This window comes from Lygodium microphyllum, chromosome 9 (assembly GCF_053477565.2).
Source record: "Lygodium microphyllum isolate KBCC chromosome 9, Lygodium_microphyllum_v1.1.10, whole genome shotgun sequence".
Classification (NCBI taxonomy): domain Eukaryota; kingdom Viridiplantae; phylum Streptophyta; class Polypodiopsida; order Schizaeales; family Lygodiaceae; genus Lygodium; species Lygodium microphyllum.
Genome location: NC_141143.1, coordinates 18,639,930 through 18,659,581, shown reverse-complemented (window position 1 = coordinate 18,659,581; position 19,652 = coordinate 18,639,930). Strand labels below are relative to the sequence as shown.

Sequence of the window (19,652 nt, the reverse complement as noted above, 5' to 3'; positions counted from 1 at the left end):
ATACATAGAGTGTATCTTTGTCATCTACGAAGAACTAGAAGAAGCTGCTAGGATATAATCATCATCATCAACTTTCTCAGGCTGCATAACATTGATCGCTTCAATTTTAACACTAGACTTTGCAGGTACTATGCTGCAAACAGAAGACTTATCCTGCACTTTGTCTTTCCCCTTATCTTTACACCTTTCATTGCGCAATTCATGGCATTGTGGCCTAATATGGCCCTTTTTCCCACAATGGTGACAAGTAACATCTGCATTCCTACGATGGGATTTGCTACGTGACTTCCCACGAGACTTGGACATAGATTTTTGAGAATCCCGTCCACGGCCACTGTCACTGCCATGCTTTCCATATCCATCATTCCTACCTCTAACTGTCATAGCATACGACACACGAGAGGCATCCAAATTCTTACGGTTAACCTCTTCTTGCAGAAGAGCACTCTTAACATCAGATAATTTCAAGGTAGCAGTAGAGGCACATAATGCAGTGCGGAATACATCCCATGACTCATTAAGTGTACCAAGCAAGAAAAGAGGAGTGGCATCCTCTGCAAAAGTGATGTCCTGCGAAGTCAAGTCCTTGAGTATAGCATGGAACTAGCTCAAGTGAGCAGACATAGTCACATTCTCCTTCATGCACAGATCCATAAGCTGCTTCAGCCAATACACTTGACTCGCTGGACTTTTCTTGTCATAGAGATTCTTGATTTTATCCCACAACTGCCATGCACTCTGTTCTTCCTTAAATACATTGTAGTGAACCTGTTCTGTGAGAGACAATACAATGGTGGACTTGCATAACTCATCAAGCTCAAGTCATTCCTCATCTGGCATAGTTTTAGGTGGATGTCCGCTTAACCTCAAAGGTTTAATATGCTATTTCTGCACCAACACCTGCCAAATCTGGCTCTTCCAATAAGAATAATTTGTACCATCAAGCTTAGTGATGTTAAAAATAGCATGATCAATGGATAAACTTGCCATAATGCAGGTTGGAAGAGTGTAGACTGTTCAAAACTGCTTGCTGATTATTGCAGAAAATGACAAAAAAATCACAAAAATCGAGAAAAAATGGCGAGGAAAGTGAAACCAAAGCTATCGCCCACCAAGTACTAGTGAAAGTACATCATTTCAGAGTGTTTTAGCATGAAAAATCCATGTCAGTCCATACATATATGCTTGCTCTAATAAATTTCAGATTTCAGTAAAAGAGAGCTAACAGTGCCAAAATCGGATCCCAAGGCAATCAGATATTGCCAAGACCAAAGCCGACATCATGCATGCATAGCATAAGCATATGATGGTCGATAAGCATGAATCCAACACCCAAGTATGTCATACAAGCATGTGCCAGTGAGTAGGCACACCCCCCAGGCAACGAGACAAAGTGTTCCTGCCACTACCAAAACTTGACGCAAGTAGGTGTCAGCTCACAATGATACGGATCCAAAATTGAGACTTAGCTCATAAGCATACAATGAACCAAGACATATGATGTATCATCCCAAAAGGTAAGAAGTCCCAAAGTCTCAAGTGTCTGTAACTACTCAATAGCATGTAACGACTCAATGCATAAAAGTACCACCTGCTTAATGTCTGATAAGCATTCAAGAATGCTCCCACTGGCACAAAATCCATATGTATGAGCTTAAGAGCTCAAGCCAAGGCAAGAGACAGTGCCAATGACATAAGTCCAAGACAATACATCAATAGTACATCCTGAATATGTAGGTGGTAGAGCATCCGTATGTAACATCCGTAAGCATGTAAGACATCATATACATCCCAATCCAAACTCTGACAAGCCAAGTAACATCCAAGACTACTCCAAATAATCCAAAATGCATCCAAGGTGGAGCTTCAATGAGCACTCAAGCTCAACGTATGCATAGGGTAATCAACTGTGACATGAGCATCAAGCCGTAGGCAACGGGTATGCATAAACCCAAGAAGCATAATTGTCAAAGCATATACCAATGTCAATAAGTGCAGGCTGAAATAAGCTCAAGCTTCCAAAAAGCGTCTGGATTGAATGACAAGCTCAAAGTTGTCCTTCGATGATCAATACAGCATAGCATAACCCAAGACATACATCCGGAACTAATAGGCATATGTCAAAGCATGAAAGATAGATTCAGCCCAAGAGTATTCAACATGCATTTACTGTTATAAACTATGTATTTCCAGCCCCAAAATCAGGCCAAAATCATAGCATTATATGTAGCTTCATTCCCCCAATCAATCGGGATGCAGTAGGCATCAAACCGGTTATGTAGTCATGCCCAAACAAGCATAGATATACAAATACATGCTGTCTCAGACCTGAAATCTATTGCAGAAGATTTTGTCATCAAAATTTGGCAAATCCGACATCATCATCGCATTCAGAGCATGCCAAAACCCCAACTTAAACTCTTACCTTGCCTGAATCGGGTTCCGAATGCCCGACATATGACAAAAAGAGTGATTTTTGGGCTAGATTTTGAAACAGGCACAAAAAAAAAGTCAGCTGACTGGGGGGGGTCTGTTGTCCCATGTATCAACAATGGGGCCCAAAGGGGGCACAAATGAGGGCCAAAGAAGGCCTACACCAAGCCTCAGCAAGCCTTGATAGGTTGGAAGCAAGATCCAGGTGAAGGAAGCTCCAAGAGGTATGAGCTATGGCTGCCCACAACTTGTTTACAGCCAGTGAGACCTGAGAACTGAAGTAAAACTCTGAAGAAAATAATCAAATACCTCTGATGTAATGCCCTGAAGGTGCCTAACAATGCGGGAAGGTGCTCGAGAAGCCGGGGAGTGACGGGAGCTCGAAGGAGTCAGATGTGGCTGCCGGGAAGGAGACCCAATGCAAGTAGGGAGTCGATGGGATGCTGAGAATGCCACGAACCAAGCTCAAGAGTCGGAAAGCAAAGCTCTGATACTAATTGAAAGGGAGCGACAGATCGAAGGTTGGACTCGAGAGCTATGGTGGGAGAGCAAGAGCAAGAAAGGGAGAGACTAGAAATGGGAACTCCAATATTCACAATGTGTGACCGGGCCTTCCTTTATTCAAACTGTCACTAAAAGAATAAAGAATAAAGTGACGGTGATGGGCGCCTGCCACCTGCAGTGTGCAGTGGTAGTGACTGTCAGTGTAGTAATACACGGGCGGCTAGGCAGAGGCGCCTTTACCCCCAACAGTTTGCTTGATAGACAGACCATGAATCTTTTGCACATTACTTTTCCTTCCTCCTTCCCACTCTCTCAATATGTTTTAATATGTGTAGGGTTTGTCTTAATGGTTTGTTCTAAATGCAAAAAGCATGCATTCCATAATTAGACATGTAGCATCACTAGATGATGTATTCGACAAAGTAATCATTTGACACACAAGCCATGAAATGAAGTTACACTAGCTGTTATTCCAAGACATGTCATCTCTCAGCATGTTCCAATATGTCAATATGTGTCCAAATAGTTGACTCTCAAATTACTCACATAGCATCATTAGGAAAATCATTTGACATGTGTAGACCATGAAAGGAAGTTACAATAATGGTTGATCCAAATCAATAACATCAAAAAAGATTTTCTTGCAAATGTCATTTGTGATGAATGCCATAGGAACATCTAACAACTTGTTTTTGCTCACTATTCTTCACTATCAATGAAAGAGAGTAAGCAACAACTTCAATGCCTATGTCAATCTCACATGGATTCACACTCAAAATCCACAAAAAGAAAATGCCTTTGTTGTGCCTATGAGGATCAACATCAAAGGTATCCCACTTCTAACAACATAGCAAGAAGGCACAAAATCAACACTTTTTATGACTATCAAAATTTGTCACATGTGTTCAATTACTATAAAAAGCTAGGTTCAAGCAAAAAAATAAATCCTAAATACCAAATTGAGCTCACACAACTCCATACATACAATGAACAAAAACCATAATGATTATTTATCGAGAACAACATACAACATCCTTATGTGTATCGTGGACAATTACATGACCATCTAAGTTATGTATCAATCATCGGAGGCACTTTAGGACTAACTTCTGTATGAAAGAGACTAGATGCTCACTAGTCATAGGGGTTTTCACCAGGTTTGTCATCCACATTATCATCAAGCACATAAGAATTGGTCTTGATACTTGCCCCCTTGCTTGCTCATGCTGCCAACAATGGTTGCATGCAAGAGTTAGTGATGTCACTATCCAAATCTAGGGACCCACATATATGATTGGTCCTAATGCATGCCTTGAGAATGGGCATAGTGCGAAAACCCATCTTCAGGCATACACTCTCCTTGGGGCATAGGAGCTCCAAGAAGCATACCATAAAAGTATGGCTCCTCTCCATGCCTGCTCATCAATCTCCACCATTAGGCCTCTTGGCCCTCGCCATGGTGGTTGGTATGTAGTGATGCATGACATTGTCCATCGGATGCATGCGAAGGGCCTAAAATAGCGGCATTCTCTTTGCCATGCACATATAGGGTCCATTCCATGGCACCATAACATGAACAACATTGATATTGCAACCTAAAAAAACACAAGGTTTGAGAATATTTATTTGTTCTAGACTTTGAGGAAAACATAAAAACACAAGGCAAACTCCAAGAAATCGAAACCATCAACATCATAACACCCAAAAGGGGGCACATGCTTAACCAGAATTGATGATCTCCAAATCATAAATATGGGTGTATCTCTCTACCCAGCCAATACAATGTCCTGCACAAAATATAACACAACGTTCTATGTAATTGATCACCTCTCAATATCACAAATACAATACATACATTTAATTGTAGGTAAATGCAAATGATACCATGACCGACAACCAACCACAATCTTCCCAATGTGGAGGTATCAAGGGCAATCCCAAATCATGCATTCTCCTCCATCAATCTATCCCATGCTGGACTTGGCTTACCACTATAAAGAATGGCACCACATGGAATATCCTAAAAGATAAAGTTTGAAGCCCAAGAGACAATCTTGCCCTTCTTAACATACTACCTCTCTACAGGCCTTGCTCACACCATGTGCTCATACATCAATGTGAATGTAGGATTCTTCATACCTCTTACAAAGTCTCTCTTGCAATATATATGTAATCCCTAGCAACAACGATACATATGTTCCCAACATAAAAAATTGGAGCAAGTAGTGCATGCTCCTCCAAGCAAAGAAAAGTTTTACTCTTTTTAAGTTTTTTCCTCCCTATAGTGGTTTCCTTGTTCTCCTTCACATCCATAGGGTATTCAACACTTACTTCATCACTCAATTTCTCCTTTCCTTTACCTTCTACAAAATTTTATCATTTATCATAGCAGTTTACACTCGTCTTCAACACTTCCTTCATCGCTCAATTTCTCCTTCCTTTGCCTTCTACAAAATTTTATCATTTAGCATAGTAGTTTACACTCGTCTTTGTAAGGGGATGTATGACTAATGCGATGGGCTCATTGATATTGACCACTTACCACACGTGTGTCATCTTTCCTTTGGTCAATAGTCATCTTCCTATAGATCATATTGAAACAATGAAAGCACCCTTTTGCAGGGACGACATAGCCCTCCTTAGCAAAAGCAGACTTCAAGCCTACAAATTTATCTCCAAGGTAGTTAGAAATTTAAAAAATGGGCAAAAATTATCATAACCAAATATAAATCTTGATACAATCCTAAAACATCGTCTTGTAGCCCTCTGACATGAGCATACACAATCAACATGCACATCAATATGTCTAGGCAATGAAAATAGCTCAACAACCAAATTTTCTTCATGATGTCCTCTCCTTTATCCATGTATATCTTGGCATCATCCATCTCATTATCCAATGAGCCAACCTCAGGCTGAAAGACATAAGACACTATCTATAGGTTGGCTTCCAACAGAGCATTAGTGTCTTCATTGTCATGTGCCTCCTCATTTGCCTCGTACTCGATATGATGGCTCTTAGTCTCATGGCCCAATTCATGCACCTTAGTATGTTGTAGTGGTGCCTCCACCATATTCACTTGATCAATTATCTCATTAGAAAAAGAAACATTCTTCATTCACTTTGGTCTTGGTGGAGGGGTTGCAGCATTAACAACATTGTTATACTTGAAATAAAAGCTATGAACTATACCTCAAAAGAATTGAAAACATGTACTCACCTAAGAGGCAATTGAGCTCCTCTACGTGGACAACCCATTGATGACATTGCAACACCACAAAGTATCTCTTAAAAAGATAACACAATCTTCTTAATCTACATCATAGAGTTTGGTACCCTAAGACAAACTCTTGTAAGGATTATTCTACTTGACACACTCATGCAAGGTGGCAATGACTATACGAATCCAATCTTGTGCTCCCTCATCGTAGTTCCAAATATATAGACTTCAAACGTAATTCTTTAAAATCCAAATACATGGACTTCAAACATGATTCTTTCAAAATAATTTTGTAGGTGCAAGCTTCGATACAATTAGAAGGCAGTCCTTATTTTGCATGTGTTCTAGGTATTGAATGGTAAGCTTTGTATCATATAGCTACTTGTTAAACCCTCTTCAAAGAACTTCATGTCCCTGTTAATTGCTAATGTTGCAATGCCCCAATGTACAATACCTCTCCCCATTACATGTGAGGGCTTGTGAAGTGATAGTTGATGAGCCTTTTATAGTCTAGGTAATTCAAATAGTGTTGGTGCAGAATGTTGCATGCAAATTTGTGCATTGAATGCAACATTCATCCATGAACCATATCTTGCATCCACGAACCATTTCCTGCTCTTATGACTCTCTTGAACCATTTATGTCATGCTTTGATTGAACCATTGCATTCATCTATGCATATCCACCGCATTCACCATACACATTCACACATTTATCAAATCATCACATTTACAATGCATACATTTGGCTTACATATCCAAAAAATTGTTGCAGAGAACACTCCTTTGTCATAACCACTGCAATGCATTAGGATAAAAACACTGCAAATGCATCTCTGTTGGGTAACTAATTGCCTTCATAGCAAGCCCATCCTTAATGCAACCATTGTCAAGCATATTCCATGCAATTGAATCATAAGACACATAGTTAAACACGTATGTTGTCCCAATTTTTCCAAATAAGGGAAACAAACCCTCAAGACCACAATATTATTAAGGATTGAATCACACACCATAATTTGTGACTTTAGTATGTATGCACTTATATGATTATCTATAGAACAACCCTTTAGGTTTAGTTTACGGGTGGCTATCATTGTGTAAGATATTGATGTATCTTTTTGGATCTCTCTTTTGATACAATAAAATCATGTAGGACAATGCCCATTTTGGGTTGTTCACATTGCAACTTGAATCCCTATATATGTTTCCTTTATGTTCAAGAAGTAGGTAGTCTATGTTGTTTGTGGTCATTTTTTTGATTCAAGAATCTTAGAGGTTGCAACAGATAGGGTAGATCTCTATTTTGTGTTGTTCTTGAAATGCCATAACAAAGACTCTGCAATCCGTATCTTCGTGCCGATTTCATTTCTGTAGACTGACGAATTTCATTCCATGCCAATGCAGAGTAGGCCAAGGAGACCATGACTGTGATGACACATGAAACTTCCAGATCGGTGGAATTCATTGAATGCTAGTGCGGAGTTCAAAGTGGAGGTTTCCGTAGAGCAATTGACAAAATCCCCACCTTTTCAGCACAATGACTTGGCACCTCTATGGCCAAACTTAGCATTGATCCATTGCTTTGAGAAATTGGGAGCTTTGTGATTGATGAACTTGGGAGCTTTGTGGATTTGGGCATTAGATAATAGTACTTTGAGGTGGCCAGCCTAGAGGGTCCACACATTATAGGGTGCTTGGATTTGGACCAAGCATGATTCTCTAGCTTTCATAGCCTAGTCTGAGATTATAGATGTCATATCTTCTTTTATTTCTTATTCGCTCTCTATATCCACTGGTTTATCCATGCATATTGTCAATTCTTTTATTTCTATGCTTTCCTACCCACATAACATTACAAAAGGTGTAGCAACAATGGTGATGATGTGATAGGATGGAGTTAGAGGGAAAGAGCAATGGAAGTAAAAAGAATTCCATTCCAAGGGAAAGAAAATATCAATAATATATCCTTTAAGCACTTGTGAGAAACCCATCTCTCCTAAAGAACACGTGTGAGAAATATTTATTTTTAGCAATTTTGTCATCTATAAGGCTTTGACCATTCTATGCAACTACTAAAAAGCTCTCAAAACACTACAGTATAAAAAGAAAACACTGAGACGAAAACAAGCCAATAGACGTGTAGGAAGAATTACTCAATATGCATTAGCTCTTGAACATTTATGGCATTGAAGAAGAGAGAAATGCAAATCAAAGAGAAAATGAGATTGGTTAAAGCTAGAACAACAAAATAACAATCTTGAAAAGAAGAATTATTGACTGTTGTACTAAATTATCAGTGGATGAGACTAGTTGAGTGATAACAATCGGGAAATGCACATGTTTATGGATTGAACAAAACCTTAGTATACTAGAAACAATTTGGTTTCGCATAGATGGAAGATTTGCATGAGGATAAAAAATTCTTATATAATAATAATCAAATAATTAAAACCTATTCTTTTGGCCAATCCAAATGGTGCCATAACAATCTTTGTCTTTTCAAAAAATTGCTCTAAACCCATCAATTGAACTCATCATGGCCCCAATATCTCTTTGCTTTAGTATAGTTGCATTTTTTGTTTTTAAAGTAAGTTAGGAAATCTTTGGCACTCTAATAAGACATGAAACACCCAATTCCATTTTGACCCCGATGTGTGAAAATTGCATTTTTTGCCATATGTACTAGAAGTTATCGGGAAATGTGGTTGGGCACCGAATTGTTTTTATGTAACACATTAATCACATCACATTGATGCCGTTATGAGACAAAATTCTCTTAATGAAAGTGATGAGATTTTTGACTTTGATATCCCCTATTTTCAATTTTCATTCCATGCAATCAATAAGTGGAGACATCAATTAAAAGGACATAAATATTTTCATGTTAAGCTAAAAAACTCCATTTAAGGCTAGCAGTGCAAGCACTGCCAAAAAGAACATATCATGGTAAGACTATAACTATAATAAGAGGTATTTTCAAAAGTAGTGGCTTTGGCCTAAGTAGGGCCTCAGTCCTTATTTTTTGACTGAATAACCTAGTATCCGAAATGTAAGATGATTTGCCTTGCCAGCTTACAATTGTTAGTAAAAGCTAATAACTTACTAAGAAAGACCTATCTCATAAGACAAAAATTCACTAAAAAATTGGGTTTGATCTTGGCCTCAAATGAATGCTAGTGATATGCTTAATACATGTAAATTGGATGTCATTTCTGTTCTAGTTTTATGGAATAATTGAAAAAATTAGCAAAAGGAGGGTGCATAGTAGTGCATAGGAACCTACCAAACAGTTCGAGCTAGATCTCGAAGAAATAAAAGCAATAAAGCTATGCAACAAGATAATAAAGAGCTCTCTGATGAGCCTACATAGTATTAGATAGTTGGTCATCTGGTAAAGGCCAACCAAGCCGATGATGCTTAACTAATCTTTTTGGATGACTAGCCACGTTGGGACTGATATACAACTTAGGCTCTGTTGTGTGTTGAGAGGAAATATTGGAGAATCTTGGACAACGGGTGAAAGCTTGATCCAACAATATTGGGTGGGTGAGTGAAGAAAGTCATAGAAGTTAGCCCATGAAGCATATGGAAGTAACCATGGCCACTCCCATATTTTTTCTCAACATGCCTTTGCTAATGTCTTACAATCAATGGATGCCTCCTTTCATGCTGTTCATTTTCTTCACGATTATATGCCAATGTGAGTGCAAATTTGATCCCCAACCTAGAGAAGAAATCTTTAGTTCTACCAACATCCATCTCTCTTGTGTTAGCTATGATCTTCCCCATATAACAATGTATCACATCCTCCAATAAGAACATGCATACAACACTACTAGCTTTTGTCCTCAAAGCTCGGCCTTCAAATTGATTGATAAGGTCTTCCCATGCAAACAAAATATATCTCCTCTACCATAATCCATAGGCATGGTTAGCAAATCTATAATTAGTGCATAGAGAGAGGATACATAGGATGCAAACAATTGGAGTGTCTCAGAGAAGAATACATTTAACATGTATTGTAAGTCTCAAAAAATTGTAAGATATCCTTGTACATGGCTTTCTACTAGTATCTCTCTTTAATAATTTCAAATGTAGCCAAAATCCCTCTATGAACAACCCATAAACACTCATGAAATTCAGTCATAATATATAGGCCAGTAGCCCTGTTGCACACTACTTGCAAATGAGTTTCTCTTTTATGCCTTTGGTGCTTCCATAGAAAATTGCCGTTCAAAAAATAGCCATATGTCTTTCTTTTGATTCTCTTGAAATCATCGTCTATCCATCCAAATTTTCTTGTCTAGCTACTCAAATACTACCTAATCTGTAGCGATTCCCCATTATATAACTCCTCGAAAAATATTTCAACTAAAGAAATAAAACACTCATGATCAAGTATTGCACCCACAATTTCAGCCTCTTCATCTCATTAGCCATCATATCCTCTTTATCTTCATACCTTGCTCTACAAAACATATTAGCTACTCAGTTATCCTTTCATGCTATGTATCAAAACTCAAGATTCATAGATTTAAAGTAAGCAATCCACCTTAACAATAGAACAACTTGTAATCATCCCAAGAAGTAGAAAAACTTGTAATCATCCCAAGAAGAGGTAAACAATCAATATCCACCACCATGATCATCCTAAGATGATTATAGTAATGTTGGAGTAGAACAAATTGTCATCATCCCAAGAAGATATAAACAATCAATATCCACCACTATAAGGGGTGAGGGGTAATCCAAAGTTAGGTTCTGATGCTATTTGCAAAAAAATGTGCATGTCAATATCTCGGGGGGGGGGGGGGGGGGGGGGGGGGGTGTGGGTGGGTAACTTGTGAATATATGTATGTATAATGTTGTCATGACATTCACATGGACTTATGAAAAACCTTGGAGATTGGATGTAGGACAATTGATTAGTTGGAATAAAGTCAGTGCCATTTCAATATGCTTTGAATTGATGGGCAATGTACTTTATGCAACTATCATTGCTTACTTTTATTTTTGTCAATCAAGGAGAATAAGGGTTCATATTGAGATTCTTACAATGCTATGGCAAGGAGTATCAATGGATCATAAAGAACCCAATTCTTTTACTAATAAAGCAAGTAATATGATATGACTGCGGTTAACTCAAGTCTATGTTCATGTGCTATAGGGCGTTTAGAGCAAAAAATATAAGAGAAAAGAAGTGTATTTTATGAAAAGTGGGTTTTTAACTATTCTAAGATAAATTTCTTAATTCTACCTACATTGGCTTGTTGGCAGGATCTATTTTGATTGATTTAAGTACCATGAAAACTATATTTTAGTTCCATATATAGAAGGTAGAGTAGAATCAAGCTACAGGAAATTCAGGACAAGATGACACTCCTAAGGCTTGAAGAGATGGCTCCTTACTTCTAGGAAAGCATGGATTAATGCTGAATGAGAAGAAAGCTATGCATCTACCTCGGATTTAGTTCACTATCAAAAAATATACTTGATATCTTTATATGTGGTTGATCCGCATTGATTTGATGGCTAATAGCCAATAGTTTGTCATATGAGTTTTGTGTTTTGAGTTCATAGAAACTTGCAACTCTATTTGCAATTAGTATTGGAGTCTTCATGGATGTGTGGAATGCATCTAATCATGAGGATGTTGTGATTGATGCGATTGAGCTTAGGCACTCTAATACTGTATTGTGTGATTATGCACTGATCTCTCCCTATATGAGTGATTTAGTGGCTTTAATTGAGGCTATGGAAGTTGTGAAAATGAAGAGTAAGGAGTCGGAGTACCGATATGGGTTGCTTCCAATGCATTGAGAATAGAGGGAAAAAATATGTGTTTATGTGTATACATATGGGAAAATTGAGTATATGGACATTGTAGTTACACAAGGTTGTTATCTTGACATAGATGCATGCAAGAGAATGATGTGGCCTTATGATCCTAGGGTTCTATGTATGGTGAGTGGGCCACATGATCTAGGAGAAAGCCTATGGTTTGGGTGTACATTTGCTTGGACAAGGCATACATGGCCTTTAGATCTAAGAGGGAGTTTAAGTATGATAGGGATATGAGTATATGATCTAGGTGGGTATTCTTGTGCATGCAATTTATGCAAGATAATTATATAGATTTATGATCTTGGTGGACTACATAGCATGGCATATCTGAGGGACGGGTAGGTTTGGTGGAGAGGGTGGATGTCATGAAATTTTGCATGCACTCATGAAAAGCCTAAGAGAATGGAAGTAGGATAATTGATCCAACATCATTTCTGCATGTTTTAGATTGATGAAGCAATATAGTTTGTGCATCTATCACTGTTTCCTTTAGTTTTTACCAATCAAGGAGAATAAGAGCTTGTATTGGAATTCTTACAATGCTATGGCAAGGAGTCTAGATGGATCATGAAGAGCCCAAATCTTTTTGTTTGTTAAAGCAAGTAACATTACATGATTGGGGTTAACTCAAGTCTATGTTCAAGTGCAACATGGCATTGGCCATAAATATAAAAGAAAAGTAGTGTGTTTGATGAAAAGTGGAATTTTGACTATTCAAAGAAAAATTTCATGGCTTGCAGAACATACATGTTCCAATTAATTAAAGCACCATGAGGACTATTTTCCAGGTCCATATACAAAAGTTAGATCAAAATTAAGCTATAAGAAATTCAAGATAGGATGACACTCCTCAAGGCTTGAAGATAGAGCTTCTTGCTTCTAGCAAAGTGTGGATTGATATTTAATGAGAAGAAAGCTATGCATCTAGCTAGGTTTTATTGAAAATTATACTTGATGTTTTGACATGTGGTTGATTCCTGTTGATTTGAGGGCTAATAGCCAAGGTACATGAGTTTTGTGTTTTGAGCTCACACGAATTCATAGAGAATGTAATCTAGAGTTTTCTTAGCTTCTTTTCTTGAGACATTTTAATCAAACTTCTTTTCTCTCTCCTCTTTCCTACCTTGCCTTACCTTTCAAAGAACTCGAATCTTTGCGACCTTTGCACATATCTGTTTGACAGTATGACTTCAAAATAATTGGTTTTTAAAACACCATTTTTATACACTTCTTACATACAAAAGGGTGTCATATAAAGGGGTTACTTATGGATTAAATAAATAAGAGTAGTGTTTTATTCAAGAAAAATTCATAAATAAGAATATCTATAAATAAGTCTTGAACACACATGATATATATATATATGTATGTATGTATGTATGTATGTATGTATGCACACACACACACACACACACACACACACACACACACACACACACACACACACACACACACACACACACACACACACACACAGAGTGAACCTTGTGAGGTCGATCTAAGCATCTATATAATCATTTAAATATATGTCAATATATATGCCAATATAAAATTGATAGATATATATATATATATATATAGTGAACCCTACAAGGTCGATATAAGCATCTATATAATCATTTAAATATATGTCAATATATATGCCAATATAAACTTGATAGATATAGCACTGCATATACCAATGTACTTTAAAAGGTATATATTAACACCTATACCAATACTTAAATCAACATAAAGTGGCACAATTTTCGGTGCATATAAACCGATGCGGTAAAAGAACTAAGGCAAAAGCTTTTCCTTTCTTTGCACAATCGGTGGACGAAAGTGTACCGAGAGTGAGGACGAATACATGTTGGGCAAAACTATTGAAATAAGAGCATATTGCCTCTGTCCATTTTGCATTAGTTCTTGCTTGGCTTATTGCTTGTCTCCTATTCATTCTCTTTCTACCAATCTCTCTGGTAAAAAAAGGTAGGGATTCTTTGTTTTATACAGTAACTTCCATGCTTGTGAGAGCTATAGTTTGAGTGAGGAAGTGTGTGTGAGTGTATGAGCTTGGGAGAAGACAAAGAAAAAATATCAATATAAGCTATAGTATACTATTCTTGCTTTGATGTTCATCCACTTATAGACTATAAAATTGAGGTTATGGCTTAGTAAAAAACCTCTTTAATTTAGAAGTATGAATCAATGTTTGCCATACATGAGATCAAGCATCAAACAATAGATATGAGGCTAAAAGCTTTTGGAGACCTTTCTTTCAACCCAAAATTTTGTGTTCAGATCTATCATAGTAGTGGATCAAGAATACCCCAAAAAATCCCTCTATTCAAGATATCCAAGAGCTATAATCTCTTACAGATTCAAGGTAGATCAAAGTGTTTCCTACATGAATAGCAGTAGACAACATATATGCCCTATTTAGAACAATCCATTATAGTCCAAGATATCTCAAATCAGTCCTTTCATGGACACAAAGAGCTTTAGCATGTAAATGAGATTCAGTCCATGCACTAGTACAATGACCAAGTCACCATATTGGTACACATTAAGTATGTCCCTGGTGTGAACTGCTGAGATTCAAGCTCATAGTCCTACCTTAGTTGAATAAGGTTAAGTCATAACCATGGTTAGTGCTAGGTTACTTGCTTTGTGTATGTGTGTGGTAGACAGGTGACTTCCGACTGTGTTGATGGAATGAACTGAGAAGGGAGCATGTCTGCTACCCTTTCTGCTTGTCCCTTTGTCTATCTTTTTTCTCTCTGAATTGTAATATGGTATCAGAGCTTTGGTCCCTCACCTACTGCCACCACTTCACCTTCGTGAGGTTTTGACACTGCTGTGGAAAGGGAATCAGATGCATAGGGAGGGCCATTCTCTGAGCAGAAGAGACGAGATGCCGGCTTGACCTATGCGACCTGAAAGGCAGACGGAACTCCCAGCTGCATCGTGCAAGCCATGTCTCCTTCACTAGCTAGCAACTGTTTTCTCAGGATGAAAGCTGCTAGAATCATTGCTAACAAAGGCTTGATTTGATCATGAAAGGAAGCAGTAGACTCGTCAATTTTGAGGTAAGAGAGCCGAGTGATTAGGGCGGAAGCCCAGGACTCGGCGCTTGTGTCCACATGTGGAATTCTCAGCAAGACCTTGCTAAGCAGCAGTAGCATCATTCAGCTCTTCATTTGCGATGACAGATGGACCAATATCTATGTTGCTGACTGGAGTTGCTCATCTAGCCATGGCTGCTGTTTCTAAATTCAGGGGCAAATTAAAGTTTATCTGCGACAATTAACAAACGTATGCTCCACTTGCCAAGCATTGAATGTGCTGCAATGCTGTCCAACAGAGAAGGAACCGAATCCTTCAAAGGGGTGACCTAGATGTTGCACCCCTTTTTTCTTTTGAATCTTCCATTCTTCCTGCAGACCTCAACACATTTGTGTCAGGCTTGAAGAAGTCATTTCATTCATGCTGGCTAGATGAAGGTGTCGGGCTTGAAAGTAGAAAAAGAGGCTGAATAGAAAGGAGGCTAATCAAGTCAAGGCTTACATCGCCATGGCAGGAAATCAAGCCATTGTGTGCGATAAAGAACCGTTTGATACTCAATATGGACAGCAATAAAGAACTGTAGGTTTTTCATGGATCTCAGTGGGGACAACAAATAAAAGTGGGCATCTTGATTGTGTTCTGAGAGTTCTAGATGCTTCCTAATCTTTCGCAGTAGCAAAAAAAAAAAAAAAACTTGGGGTTTTGCTCAGTTTGTGAATGTTCTTGATGGGAGTGGTGCTACTCCTTAACATCTGGTTGCCCAATCCAGCCACCCCTAGCAGTAGTTCGTCTGCTTCTAAACAAGGGGGCACTTGTATGTGCATGTCGAATGCAAAGAAATTCACAAGGCCACACTCTGTTCTTCATAGCCATGAAGTACAACAATACAACATGTGCAGCATGTTGTGAATTCGCCTTCTACTGAGCCCTTAGTCTGGCTATCTCCATGGAAGTTTATGAGCCAAATGGTTATTGGGGGATACTTTGGCACATGTCAATGATGCCTGAAAAAAAAAGAAAATATTTTTGCAGGTGACTCTGGTGCAGCTGATACTTCTGAAGAGTTGGATGGATTAGCTATTCAAGCAGAGAATGATGAAGAGGAGATAGAGTTATGCTGTTTTTGTTTTGAGCATGCTTGCATGATTGAAGTTCAAGACTATGGACATCAAATGTGTGCTGGCTGCACACTTGCTCTCTATTGTCATAACAAATCCAATCTGCCATAGTAGGTAATATTTGCAGGTGCACTAGCTATAGACCCATTGTTGATGCATGTACAAGCTTTGCTAGAAACAATTTCTGTAGGTCATGTTTACATTGTACAACAGGTCTCTCAATAGTCAGTTGAAGGAATACTGAGGGTCTATTTCATGCATGCATTGCATCTTATGTAGTCATCATATCAGATTGGAATGCAAAGTTGTTGATGCATTGTAACAGTAGTTGAATGGAAACAGAAGCACATGTACTGTCTGAAAATGCAATAGTGGTTATTGTGAAAGTTTTACAATAAAAATCTGGTTCCATTACAGGTCACTGAAGTATATTGCCGGGCTGGCATTTTGAGAAATTGACTAGTTCTGAAAAGCTTAAGACTTTGAAATGGTGAACATAGGAGAGAATGATACTATTACTTAGATAGTTGGTGAGAAGCTGGACTACAATAATTTCGTTCTATGGACATTCAGGATGTCTAATTTCTTAATTGGAAGAGGCTATTGGGACCTAGTCACAGGTCTTGAAGATGAGCCCAAGCTACCACAGGATAGACCTCCAATAGAGGATCAACTAAAGGCACATAGAACATGGTTGGAAAAGGCCAGCAAGGTCTTGCATTGGTTGTCATTATATGTGTGTCAGACACAAAAGCTATGCAAATTGCAAACTGTACTTCCCCAAAAGTTGATTGGGACTTATTGATGAAGAATTATGGGCATGCCACTCATACAAGAAAGACACAACTGAAGCAAAAATTCAGCCATATATCCAGGAATGGAAGGTCTATTGAAGACTATGTCAGTGAGATAGGATCCATTGCAAAACAACTAGGTTCAATTGGAGTTGAAGTTGAGGATGATGATTTGGTGGCCACTACCATCCATGGACTTGGACAGGAATATAAACAGTTTAACACTTCTGTTTGAGTGCGTCAAGAGGAGAAGCTTGACTTTGATGAACTTGTGGCACTTCTATTGCATGAAGAAGTGAAACTTGGACTCAATACATGTTCTAGTGGGTCTAAAAACAGCAGGGACAGTGTCTTCTACTCCAATCAAAAGGGTAGAGGTGGAAGAGAAAGATAAAACTTTAGAGGAAGAGGTGCTGGAAATGCATATGCAGCTTGTGGATAGTAAGGTACTGGATGGCGAAATAGGCAGCCTTAAGCAAATAGAGGTGCCTCAAATGCTCATGGAAGAGGGGGCTATTCAGCTAGAGGAAAAGGTACTTGGCAACAGGCTCAAATGACTCATGGACAACAATCAAATGCAAATAAGGATTGCCATTATTATGGCAAATACGGGCATGTAGCTAAGGATTGCTACAAGAAGCAGAATGATTAGAGAGCAAGAGAGAAGCAACATGGAAATTATGCTTCTTCTAGTGGTATGCAGGAGGATGACAGGTTTGCTATGCAATATGTGAAGAAAGGATTGCCTACACAAGGCAAAGTAGATGATGTATGGTACATAGACTCAGGGACATCTAACCACATGACTACTTATGGAGAGTCGTTTGACACATTGGTTGAAGGTGCTTATGGATATGTCTGCACAGGGGATGATACGCAACATGACTTTATGCATACATGTACTGTTTCCTTGATGATGCATGGTGACAAGAAAAAGAGTCTCTATGATGTGTTACATGTACCCTCCATAACTAAAAACTTACTTTCTGTGGGACAAATGACTGAACAGAATCTACAAGTTAGATTCAATAGAGATGGATGTTACATTGAAGAGTATGGTCAAGGATGCAAACTCATTGCTAAAGGCAAAAGAAATGGCAGGATGTTTACATTGGACACGAAAATTCTAGCATTGTGAATGTTGCTATGTACTCACATGACAATGTTGCAATAAGGGATATTGAGATATGGCATAAAAGGATCAGTCATGTAAATGTTCAGAAGCTGAAGAATATGTAGCATAAGCAAGTTGTACTTAGACTCCCTAAATTCAAGCATGTGAAATTGGGACATGTATGTCAATCTTGTCAATTTGGGAAGCAATTAAGTCTTCCGTTTATGAGGCATGTAAGCACTATTACTAGATCATTATGTGAAGGAAACTGCTAGGATTTGCATTGAGGACACACAAAGTGTATGACCATGACAGAAACACAAAGAGACAGACACAAACACAAATGGCAAAACTCAAACCCTAAACGCAAAACTCAAAACTCAAACACATACAGAAGAAGGGAGAGAGAATACAACTCTGAAGTGAATGAATGTTGTAAATGAATGTAAGAGTGTACAGTATGCTCAAGGGTAGAGCAATGTCGGAGTGTGACGTCCATCAAAGATACATCCCAAGTCTGTGACCACCAACTAGGGTGTAGGAGTGTTGAATATAGTGAATGGCAGTAGCTTGGTCATCAAAACACAATAGTCTGGCAGTTGGAAACTGGTAAACGCAATAGTGTACCACCGATCGGAGGTTGGAAACTATGCACAGTTTGCTGTAAACAACAGACTGAAACAATGTCTGAGAGTGTCAGGGCTTGCAATGCTGAAAACACAGGCTGGCTGACCTTGGAGATGATGGACAGTAGGTTGAACAACAGTCTGGGACAGTCTGGAGTAGTCGGTAGCAGCTGAGAGCTATCGCCTACAGTAATGGAGAGAGTTGAAGATAATGTGGTTGCAGTCGATGATGGCTGGACAGCAGATGGAGGCATGCTGTAGGCTGGAAACTAGGTGCCAACAACAGCAAAGGGTGTGTGGACTGGTGTAACCTGCAAACAAGAATGATGACTGAATGGGGACAACCTGTCTATTTATAGATGTGGAAGGGCGTCCCAAAAAATAGGGTTTTCACTAAACTCTCTCGAATTGCTCCTCGTTTGAGGGTTTCTAATGAACTCTCTCGAATTGCTCTCCGTTTTAGGATTTTACTCTTAAAGAGCATTTTTAGTGTGTTTTGGGGCTATTTAAGAGGCTAATCAAGTAATGCATATTTTAGCTCAACACTTTACAGCTTGTACATTCTGATGTATAGGGACTCTCACAAAATGCATCTCTTGGGGGATCAAGTTACTATGTGTCATTCATATATGACTATTGTAGGTACACATGATTGTATGTGTTGAAGCATAAGAGTGATGTCATGGATGCTTTTTAGGATTTCAAGAGACCTGGCGAAAGAATTAACTTGCTACATCTTATGCTTGAGATTTGATAGTGCTGGAGAATGTCTCTAAAAACTTTGATCACTTCTTGACAGCCTATGGGATTAAAATGCAATTCACATGCATGTACACACCACAACAAAATGGCATGGCAGAAAGGAAAAATAGGGTGATCATGGAATCGGCTAGAGCCATGTTTAATGAGAAGAGCCTACCAAATGCATATTGGGTAGAGGCTGTAATG

At 38.6% G+C, this 19,652-nt stretch overlaps 1 pseudogene; it reads left to right on the top strand.

The window, feature by feature from the left end:
* The first annotated feature begins 15,611 nt into the window (after positions 1-15,611).
* Positions 15,612-19,039, top strand: LOC148030831 (uncharacterized; annotated as a pseudogene).
* Positions 19,040-19,652: the final 613 nt, after the last annotated feature.